At 31.7% G+C, this 12448-nt stretch overlaps 1 protein-coding gene across 1 annotated transcript in view; it reads left to right on the plus strand.

The window, feature by feature from the left end:
• LOC117168023 (nucleolysin TIAR-like) overlaps positions 1-12448 on the plus strand; it is a 1157331-nt gene that overhangs the window by 234786 nt on the left and 910097 nt on the right. The gene's annotated exons all lie outside the window — the stretch shown is intronic.

A 12448-nucleotide genomic window follows, 5' to 3' on the forward strand; every position in this document is an offset into this window, starting at 1 on the left:
GAATAAGGTGTAGAATAACTTACTTTTAGCTCTGCATTAATGTTTTATAATATTGTACAATTATTAATGTTTAAACAATAAACAATATTATTATTCATTAATTATTAGATTTTGTATGTGTTTTTCCTTCTAGATTAAGTATTGACTAATTTTTGCTATGCTTTAGAAATACCTCATTTTCAGAGAGCCATAAAAAAGATTGATATTTTATTTAATGTGTAGCTGGTAATTTTTATTGAAGATATGTACTTTTATCTTAAATTTAAAACAACATAAATACAATTTGGATAATTAAAACAATGACAATTGTTTGAAAAAACGACAATTCAAACTAGTTTTAAAAGTTTTGTTCTTTTTTTACTATTTAAAAATTTTTTTTTCAATTATTTTTATTATCATTGCATTTCTTAACCATTTTTACCCCCAAAAATATATATTGTAAGTTGCATTTAGTTTATTCATGTACAAGTTATTGAAATTTAAAAAGGCGAAATCACAAATCGCGCAAGTGTAGTAAACACGTATGCGCAGATGGAGTGTGCTATCCACGGGTTAAGGGCCGTAGTTGTACGTTAAGAGATTGTCGAGCAATTGCTGGTCTAGGCACTGTTTAAGAAAGGCTCCAATGGTCCGTTGTGTCGTGGCTAGTGATGATCTCGACCTAGCTCCTCGGATGTTTGCGACTCTAATAGCGCTGAGAATGTGACAGCATTGACCACCAAATATCTGTTAAGGGAGTGGGTTATTTAAAAGTAAATTTTTTAAACCAATATAAACTTTTAAAAATCAAATTATGCAACAAATTTCACAAGTAGGCTCAAAAAGAATTATCTTCATTAAAAAAATGTTTAAGAAAAACAAATACAGTGAACCTCTTTTATAGCGCCGATTTCGAGGCTGACGGTGGGTGGCAACTAACTCCTTATAGCCTGCTCCGCTTTGGTTTGTTCACGCCTGACTGCTCGCCTGAGTGACAGCTTCAGATCCCGCGCAGCACCTGTTACATCTACATGCGAGGCGGAATCAACATTCGGAAGGGCTATCGAAGGGAGGGCTATTGAAGAGTTTCACTGTACTCAAGAAAATCAATTTGTGAAAAGTAATTGCACACAAAGAGTTATAATAAGAGAGAGATGTTTTTAAATAACACTGTACAGCAGCTCATTAGAGATAGATGTATGACAATTAAAGAAAGAGAGAGAAAAAAAGGAAGGAGACATCCAAACCATCTCTCTCTCACTTCTTTGTTATTTATCCATCATTTTTATTCTACAAAGATGCAAAACATTTCGCGACCTTGGGCGTCATGTACCTGCAGAGGGACTGATGATTTTGTGGCGCGGGCATGGTAGGGGACTCGTGCACTTACAACTAATGCATACAGTGGCGTAACTTCTTTACCGCGAAACCTTGCATTTCGGGAGACCTTCCGCTGTGCAGGGCCCCTTACGGCTAGTGGCAAAATTATATTTTAATTTAAATTTTGTACATTCTTGTATATTTTGAAATAATTATTTATTTGTATTATAGAAATTCGAAAGAATATATTAACAATTTTTTAAGTTTTGAACAAATATAATTTGTTTAAACAATCCTTTTTCCAAAAATATTTTAGAGCTGTATTTTATGAATTAAACTTAATATTCAATTATTATAATGAGTAGTAAATTCTGATAAAAACTTTATGCCAATGTTTATACAATTCATTTTTTTCCTTTCTCATTTCTTTTAAATTGAGCATGGATGTCTTACGAATAAAAATTGTTTCAACATTTCCACGACTATTTTAAACAAAATTTACTACTTCAAATCATTTCATATTATGTTTAATTCAGAATTTTTAACAATTTTAAATTTTAAGAGAATACTTAAAACGATTTTAAAACATCACCTGAGATTTAGAAAATGACCAGAAACAATTCTCAAAGATTTGAAGACAATTTGAGGGATAATTTAAGTTAATTTAAAAGATATTTCCGAATTTTTTAATTATAAAATAGATAAAAAAACGTTTGATTACTTCTAAAGATTTCTGAAAATTCATCAAATATTTGAATTTTTTTCCAAGGTTTGAACGATCCTAATAATCTCCTAACTGGTTTCAGTTTTTCCTAGAATTCTGTAATCTCTTCTCAAATAAACAAATTTTATTAAAAAATTTCTAGATTCTTTTTTTACATATCTGAAATATTCCGAAATGTTCTCGGCTAATGAAAAAGCGTGACCTTTTATGGATTAATGCAGCTCGAAGCAGTTATAATTAGAAAAAATGCGGTGAAGTTTGAATTTATAATAATGTGTACAATGCTTTCCAATATACTAAACGAAGTAAACGTTTCATCTAAATTACTTCAAGCAGGAAATATTGATTTAAGTCGCGAACTTAAAATCTCAAACACTGCAAGGAAACATTTGAAAAGGAACAGACTTGAGTATGAACATTGTAAGGAAGAAGCTGCACAAATATCTCAAAAATGGGGTATTGAACCAGTCTTTCTAGAATAATGGAAACCAAAGCGTAAAAAGCATTTTAATATTAGTGAAGAATTTTTTTAAATCAATGTCTTTAATCACACATTAAGGTGCCTAAGGTCTAATTAGATATTTTGAATACATAGTTTACAGATAAGTAACAGATTCGATATCATGAGGATTTCACAAAAGAATTTCCCTTGCAAGTCATCAACTTTATCCCATTCTTAAATAATAACGGGTTCAATGAGACGTCAACAGTAAAAGATGTTTTCCGCACTTTGCTCATTTAACACAGCTTCATAGAAAGCTATTTTTTAAGTAATCCCTTAAAAATTTATCTAACTCAGCATGTTACAGTGTAGCAACTTGTGAAAGGTCTTTCAGCAAATTAAAAATGATAAAATCCTATTTAATGAATAGAATGCATCAAAGTCGATTCTTAAATCTATCTCTACTAACAATCGAAATGATGATCCAAAATAATTCGATATCGAAATTGTTATCAATAAGTTTATCAAAATGAAAGCGAGATAAATTGCAATTAAGCAACGTGCAGATCATTTTTTTAACGGTGCAATATAAATTTTTAAGTCAGAACTATATATAATTTATGACATAAATTGTTTTAAAAAGTATAATTTTCAATATATTATAAAAAGAACTATGTGAGATATTTAATTTTTTTTAATTTATGTCAGCTGTACTTATACGCTGTTTGCTATTTAATTTTATGAGAGGGGCCTCCTGAACATTTCTGCGGTGGGGCATACACGAATATAGTTACGCGACTAAGTGCATACTACATCGAAAATCATCAGAGGCCATCCATATACCACGTGGACAATTTTTCACCACTTTTTGACCCCCCACCCCTCGTAAACAGCCGTATTATTTGTACAAATCCCCCCCCCTCCCTGTACTTTGTCCACGTGGACGTATTTTATGAAAATATATGAATAATTAGTCTTCAAAATGTCCGGGAGCTCGCGACAATTCTATGGACGTCATTTGAGTACTCACTAAAATTTCAGATTCTTTTGTTTTCATATGTTAACAGTTCGAAACTCGTTGACAGGCTAACAGCTGTTGGTGCATTTTGCAACAATTTATCGTTAAACTGGTCGGAAATTCGAGTGAAAAAAAGTAATTTTAGTACTCTTCACGCCCACGGGGAATGATTGTTTGGATGCTAAAAACTAACAATAAATTTAACTGACAGCTCCTTAGTGTTGCCAAAATTAACTAGCAGACTGTGAAATAGGTCAAAAATTCGATTGAAGAAACGCAATTTTAGTACTCTTGAAACCCATTGGGGATGATTTTTTAGTTACAAACAACTACCAAGAAGTTTCACTGGCATCTCCTGAGTGGTGCCAAAGTTGACAGGCAGGCTTTCAAATATGCCAAAAATTCAAGTCAAGAAACGTGATTTTACTACTCTTGAAGCCCATTGTTGCGAGCTGTAAATTTACGTAACAAGAGAGATTATCGTAGTTTTCTTTTTTATATACATATTCGTTTTATAAAAGTATCCTATAGATGAACATTTTAGTTAATGAAAAAGACCATTCAGTTGCTGATTAAAATGTCAGTCAACTTTGGCACTACTCAGGAGCTGCCAGTCAAATTCTTTGTTAGTTGTTTGCACTAAAACAATCATCCTCCATGGGTTTAAAGAGTACTAAAATTACGTTTTTTCACTCGAATCTTTGACATGTTTGACAGTCTGCCAGTTAACTTTGGCACCACTCAGGAGCTGCTAGTGAAACTTATTGTTAGCTTTTAGCATCGGAACAATCATTCCCCGTGGGTTTCAAGAGTACTAAAATTACGTTTTTCATTCGAATTTTTGACGAGTTTACGATAAATTGTTGCGAAGTACACCAACAGCTGTTAGTCAGTCAACGAATTTTGAACTGCTGACTATGAAAACAAAAGAATCTGAAATTTTAGTGGTAATAAACTGACGTCCATAGAATTGTCGAAAGCTCCCGGACTATAAGAAGTCCAAAAGAAGCGATGAATTGGCTGAAAAAATTCAAATTATCTTAGGAACTTGAGCTTAAACATAATTTGACTTCCAAAGTAAAAGTCGTGAAAAAAAATGGAAATGAAAATAAAAATTATATTGTGCGCTGGCACAATATAACCCCTCGGCCCCCCTCGTGGACAAGCGTGAAATTTTGACATACCCCCCCCCCCCATAAAGTGTCTACGAGGTATATGGATGGCCCCTCACGAAATCTGTTAACCCGCTCTCTTCCACTGGTAGTCTCATTTCATTTTGGAGCGGCCCCTTCTGAGGTCCTACACTTCCCCACTTTCTTCCACTTTCCGAAAGATAGATATTACATTGGCTAATATTTCGCGTAAAGTAAAGATATGTGGGTCACGATTTAAATTTTCCACAAGAGTAACTACAAGAGGTTGCTAGGTTCGTTGGCCATGAATTGTAGACTTTGTTACCAAGGGCCCAACCGTGGTAAGCAAACCGTGCGTGAGTTACTAAGGAGAATAATGTAAGAAACAGGTACCCTCGGCTGTAGGTAAACGTGTACCATGTCATGTGCAATGTGCATGCACTCGTGAGAGCACGTTCAATTGGGAGAGATGCACACGTGCTATATTGTTACAACTACGGTGTTTGGCAAATGGCCGTTAAATACATATTGCCTGACCTATCGTAAAGTGCTCATTAACGGGATAATACAATACCTCTTTTCAGGAAACATTATATTTCCTTCAAGCATCTACTTCGACTCTTTTAGATATTTTGAGAAACATATATATCCATTCTCCAATCGCCGAAGAAGATAAGTAGTAAGAACAAATCCTAAGAAAATTGATCAGTAGAATTTTATACACTCAAAACAATTTTTTGCTCATACCAAAAGAACTGTTTGCTTCTATATAATTTAAAATTTAGTTGAATCAAATAAATTTTGGTAGATTCTACTAAATATTTGATTGACCCAACAATATTTTTGTGTGAAATAAATCAAATGCTCATCTAGCCAAAAATTGATTAAAATAATCAACAAATTAATTTCAGTGTACAAAATATTTTGTTGTGCATATAAAAATCAATTTCTATGGTGGAACCAACAAAAATGTGGTTGTTTCAATCAAACCATTTTCATAGTGTAAAATCTTTTGTTAAACCTTTCACCTATTTATTCTTTCTGGGTAGCTATTATTGTACGGGAAACCCGAAAAATGAGAGTGAATTTATTTTTAATCACAAAGAGTGACGCCAAAATAGGCTGTTTTTTCGCTGATTTTTTGGACTATTTAGGACCCAAAAATAAAAAAATAGGAAATACCACTAATCATAAAATCATTTTTCATTGTATTTTTTCTATAAAATAAATCTTATGAAAGTAAAATCACGTATTTTCTTCATTGATAAGAGGTTGATGTGAAAAACGATTGTATAATTAATGGTCTTTTCTATTTTTTTATTTTTCTTGGGTCTTCTCGATCGCTAAATTGGGGTAATTTTTTGGAATTTTTAAGAAACGAAAATCGATTCTCATTTTTATTTTCAATGACGAGTAATTTGATACCTGTAACATATTTTTATATTTTTTCACCAGATCGCTAAGGAGGTCCAAAAAATAAGCGAATTTTGGCGTCACTTTTTCATACCACATAATATAATGCAAATTAAAATGAGTTCAATTTCATTTTTCTCAAATATTAAGTTCAATTGTTTATTTTTTATATCATGAAAGCATTCAGTTTACAATCAAAGTTATACAAGATTTCGCTTTGAACCCGTATTATCTTAGGTCTTATTTTTTAACATAGACTTTCTATTGAAAAAATTTAGAAATCTAGTTTTGAATACTAAACAACTAAAAGCTAAAACTAAAAGCTAAAACAAGCAATTAACAGATTTTAAAGTTAAAAATTAAACTAGTTTAAATTAAAAGCCTCAGTACTTAAACAAATTGAAACGTTTGATTGCAACTTTATAAACTTTTTCAATTTTTAAGTAATTTCAATTTAAAAGATTCATTATTAAATGCTTTTATTCAATTTAAAATCCTATTAGTCCAGTTAATTGGATCGAATTTTCAGTAAAAATAGCCCCCTTTTCAGCTTCCGATATTCATACCAAATAAATTCAGCTGTTGGTACTTGAATTTTTGTACACGTAGGTATGGCCTTAGTAAAAAGAATAATTTTTTCATTGTTCCGGAACATTTCACTGTTCATTTAAAATAAGCAATTAGAAATCAACCATTTAAAACTAGACAACTCAACAATCTGAAACTGAAGTGCTTAAATGAGAAAGTCTTGAATTGTTAAAATTTCAGAGTGCTAAATTCAAAATTTACATATTACTTTTTTATTTGTTCTATTCAAAAAATGCAATTTGTGAGTGAAAGTTTTTAATTTTGATATATAAATATCAATTAAACAATGATTTATTCAACTTAAGCAATGATTAATTTTTCTCCTAATTGGAGGAGGCCAATTTTTGCTATTTGAAGTTTTCATTGTGTGGGCGGGGACCAGGTTGAAATTTATTACGTTCAGATGAAAGGGGAAGCACTTTCTATTTTCAAATTTGTACTAAATTGTAAGAGGGATATGTTTACTTTTCGACATTTCTAGCAATGCCTGTTTGATGTGAAAATCAATCTTAATGTAGAGAATTAGAAATAATAGTATAGATTTGTATTTGTAAATGAAAATTCTTTTAAATGTTCAATTTATTATATTTTTCAGTTTCAAACTCTGCATTTTAGTGACCTCCAAGGTATTAAAATGTCCATTTTATACATACAAATTTTTGAGCGTCTGAAATAAAAACCTCGGAATGAAAAAATGTTTTTAGCTCCAAATTTAAAAGAGTTCTAATTTAATTGATTTTATCCACAGTTCCATTGTAATTACTTTGAATGAAAAAGTCCAGTTTTAAGTGGTCGAATTTTTAAATTTCTGTGAGCGTAAAAAATGGTTGCGAAGTTAATTGTTCTTATAAAGAAAGTATTTTTTGTATAAAAACAAGAACTATTGACACAGTACGCGGAGGAAAAGGGATGATTGCACTCAAGATCCAAATGTTTCATGTAAATAAATTTGATGTCTAACTATAGGAAATCCACCTAGATGTCAAAGATTAGTTTCTGTGCCTATTAGTGATCTGAAACTTAGAGCGTTCTTTCCTCGAAGAATTTCTTGAAAAAAAACAGCACTTTCGTGATTTATATTGAACGGATAAATAGCTTAAATCATTAGGATTTATATATGTGTACAAAATATTAGTGAGCATCATTTTCCCAGAAGTTCACATACGACACAAAATAACATCGAACGAAATTCACTATGAGCTTCATCAAGTGGCCCACAGAGGTCCGACGTACTTTCCAGTAGAACTTTAACATATTGGATGTTTCAATCTAACATAAAACTGTATTTGAGCCTAATATCTGAAAAAAGTAGATGTTACGTGTTAATATTTGCATGTTTAAAAATACTATTTTACACTTTGAATATAAACTATTGAACATCCATTCTTCTCCGTGTACACAAATGACTCTCAGTCAAGTGTTTTAAAGGTCCTATTGTGAATTTTTCTAGTATAATGCATTTTTAAGTGTCCATAGAGTGTTTTTAATTGTTACTGGTCATTTCCATTGCCATAATTATCTTGGTGCGCAGATAGCTGATAGAAACCTATTTACCCGAGTTTCCACTTGCTCAGGTTGTACATTTGTTTGATTCTTCTTTTCTATCTACCAGATATGGCGGTACGTATGCACGGAAGCTCTCGAGTTCGAATGCAACGGTGTGGTTTATAGTATACATACATATGTGTATAAGTCGAGAAATATTTAATGCACCGTACGACGTATTCTGCACTGGTCTCACCTATCTGATCAGCTTGCAACATTAATGTCGGCATTTACAGTAATGGCCTGAAACGGGGAAAATAGGCTGAAACCCGTTGGTATAGGTATAGTACGTGTCGTTTTAGCGGCTCGTTTCGACGGCACTGCACGCACGATCCTTGACAACCGGTCACAACATAAATATGCCAGGTGTTTCCCAGGCAATATTGCTGCCATTTGCAGTAAATGCTTAATCGTTAAACAACTAAAGTGCAGTACATTCTTTCCTATAATCCAATCTTTAACTCCATATCAGTTGTCTTCTATTTTATATTTCTGAAACCAATAAATTTATGACACAATCTCCAAGACTGCAAGTGGATGAAGCTGATTAAAAGTTCAAATTTTTAAAGAGAATTACTATTTAAATGTCAAGCAGTTAAAATGTGGGATATGGGGTACTAAATAGTCGTAAAAACTTATTTATTTAATGAAATTAATACTTTTGGGAGTTGGCAGTACTGAACATGGTCAATGTACAAAGTAGTCATAATAAAATAAATTTAAAAACATTTTTTTAATCAAAACAATTTCGCTGCAAAAATGTTGAAAGCCAAAAGTTTTCAATTTAAAGCATTGAATAAACGAGACAGGAGAACAGATTTTGTGTCCAAAGGCCAATTTTTAAACTCTTAAATTCGTATAAACAATTAGACCATTGCAATCAGTAATAGGTAGAGTATTTATAACGGAAATTTTTAATTGATTCATTAATTCTTCTCTGCTGGCAGTTGTTGAAAGCACAACTATATATTTTAATGTGCTATTAAATTTTAAAATATTAGTTTTATATTAATTTAGCATTATTGATGTTAACAAATAATTTTTATTAATTATAAGGTGGGCGCTTGAAGACAGACTTCTTCACTTTTGCTCGTTTTTATAAAGTGCAAAAATTACAAATAAAGTACAGTTCTGCTCACTGCGGCCTCCACATATTCCACCATATTAAAAAAGTTGCAATTTATAACATTTTGAATGTATTTCTTTGAATTGAAAAGGTATAGAAACATTTTATGTAAAAACTTCGTCATCAAACATTTTTAATTTATAGCTCTCATTGCGTTAAATGTGTTAACTAAAAGTCTTTTATATAAAAAGTAAAAAATCTTTAGCATGATGAAAATTAAAGAATTCTAAATTGGACCGACTTTAAATTAACCAAAAGTTTCTGAATATACGCTATTGCAATATGATTGGTTTGCAATTGGAATTATATTTATGTACATTCCTTGTCTAAATACAAGGAAACTAAAAATTATATTGTGAAGCTGTATTTTCTTAGACAACTTTTTGCAACTTTATCAGCGCAATCTGAGAAATTAAAATTTAGTGAGTAGACTATGCTTGCCCTCTTTTATAAGGATGTGGACAAATCCTGTTTCATAAGTTTTAAATTATGTGTGGAACTCAAGGCGTATATTCACTGGCTTTATAAATATAAACAGTTTTTCGCGAAAGCGTCCAACTTGGATAGTCCTCGTCGTGAAGAAGAATCGCTTGTGATCCCTGCTGGCGTCTCACCCTCCGAGTATACACCAGCGACCCTTAATAAATCTCTGTGCGGAGCCGAGTGTCCTCTGGCCCTCAGGGGATTCCTGTAAATAAGCTAGCAGAGTTTTAATTATTGCTATTTTCGCCTCTACAGTGGCTCAGGGTTTTCGCTGAGCTCCGAGATTTAATTATGTAAATCGCCAAGCCCACTAGACAAACCCAACATTTGAGCCAGCTCCTAGAAAACGGCTGGGGAATTTCGTTAACTTATAATCAATGAGATTCCTGTGCTCCGCTAAATAAAAACTCAAAAGTTGATGACTTAATCCTATACTAATAAAATCATATTTATGGAAAAAATTATTTTCTCTATACTGATTACTGGTGCTCTTTTTCATGATGGCATGTTTTTAGATAAATTTGTTAGACTTATTAGCAAGCATGAACCAAGAGATATGCCTTAATTTTATACTATTAATCAGCCTTGTTAATCTTCTGATTATTTTTAATACTTGTAGATTAAATTTTCTTACATATTTTTCATATGCTGGGTTCTCTTTTGCATGACTTGAAATTGCTTCGTTTCTTACACTTGAAATTTAAAAATTAAAACCACTACTATTATTCTTTTTTTACAAAACTACCGACAATTCAATTTTTGATCGTTATGGGGCGAAATATTCCATTGCTCTTGCAAACATATATATGGAATTATCTACTTTTATAAGAGGATACAATTTAATTTAAATAAATGAATAAAATTATTAATTACTGTTGCACCGGACAAAATTTATTGTAAACTGAACTATCGCGATCAAGTTAAACCATTTTTCCATTTATTATGTCTATTCGTGTGTAGTAAGCAGAACTGCTTAAGAATAGTCAACTACCAGTAGTTACAGTAAACGTATTTCCTAGTTATACCAATTGATTTACATTTTTATATGGTTAAAGTAACTGAAGAAACAGATATAATCACTACTTTTCATAGTTTTTTTTTATAAAAAAGACATATTTCGGGTTCCAATCGTGTAGTATTTAGATGACACTTTCAGCACATCCGGTAGATAAAAAAATACTCTGCAATTTCTTCTACATTCAAGAGACTTGAAACAGTGCTATTCTTTACACCCACTTGACGCTTAAGTGATAGGTATTGTGAGTGACGCTCAGAGTACACAGTAATTGTTACATCGCATGTCTGATCGCAAAAACGGCATGAGCGAGAGTAGAGAATCGCAATGGATTGATTTATTGCTGCCGAAGTACACGCGAAACGCACTCCATGTGCCAATTTCCGCCCTCGTTCAGAAGACAAGCGTACCTCGCCAAAATTTGAAAATTTGTCAGCTTCAATTATTGTTGCTGCTAGTGTTCCAATTGGTAGGAATTGTAGGGCAACGCGAAATTGGGAGAAAACGTGCCATCAGTGATTCAATAGATTTTAATATTCTCTTTACCATACCTTTTTCATATAATATTATTCTTCCGTGCTTTGATGCAATATCAACCTAGGTAGATTATGTATTTAATGACTGAACTTTTTCAGCGTAACATGTTTGGGTATAACAAGGCAGCATAAAGATAGAGTTTTTATTTCATTTTGTAGGGACATTTAACTCTCAAATGAACGAAATATTTCTCTAACTTTATTTCATTTAGATAGATTGTTTTAATTGTAATTAGAAAAGACCATTATACGTTTTTCATCATCTACTTTTTTTAATATAAAACAGTAGACTGTTGCACCGTGCGCCGCCGACTACCTCACAAGTTCACAAGTTTGTGCCCGCCATTCCACAGTGGACCGGGAGACCCGAAATCTTGGCCAAAAAGCAAGTATGGAATTTGAATAAAGCAAACTATTTATAATTTTGTAAATACTTCAGAGTACTTAAAAATCGATTCTTATAATTATAGTTGCCTATAATTGATATTTCGTGATATCTTAAACTTAGAAAACCACATGAAATCAGTAATAAGAGGGATCATGCAATAACTAATGTATTTTTGAATATTTTCATAGTATGGATTTTATCGGTTGTATTTTTGCATCAATGAATGTTTAAAAATGCGAAAAGGGTGCAATGGCTGTACGAAATATATAGATTGAACATTTTTTATATAATTTATTTAAAAATCAAGTGATATTTTTCATCTGTGCGCCATTTCTATTTTCTGCAATGTTATGCAACACATCCAAATGAAAAAAAGAAGTACCATTTTTTTCTCTAGAATATGTACTTTGAGCATTAGCGGCTCCATTTTACGCGTTTTCATTTGTTTAAAAAGAAGCTTACTTGAATTGTATCTGCGCGCATCATTCGTTCCCACCTATATGAAGATATTCAATGTTCTCGGCTACTCAGTAACATCTATGCATGAAATTTGAATATATTAACTCTCAATAACATGCAAGCAATGCAAAACATTTCTAAATATTATTATTATTATTATTATTATTATTAATGAGAATAATAATTGATGATTATTGAAAAACATTATTTAATACAGTTCAAATTTAATATAAATAAATTAAAAACATATGTGATAAATAAAAATTTTATTATAAATTG

The sequence above is a fragment of the Belonocnema kinseyi genome, chromosome 2 (assembly GCF_010883055.1).
Source record: "Belonocnema kinseyi isolate 2016_QV_RU_SX_M_011 chromosome 2, B_treatae_v1, whole genome shotgun sequence".
In the NCBI taxonomy this organism is placed as follows: Eukaryota; Metazoa; Arthropoda; class Insecta; order Hymenoptera; family Cynipidae; genus Belonocnema; species Belonocnema kinseyi.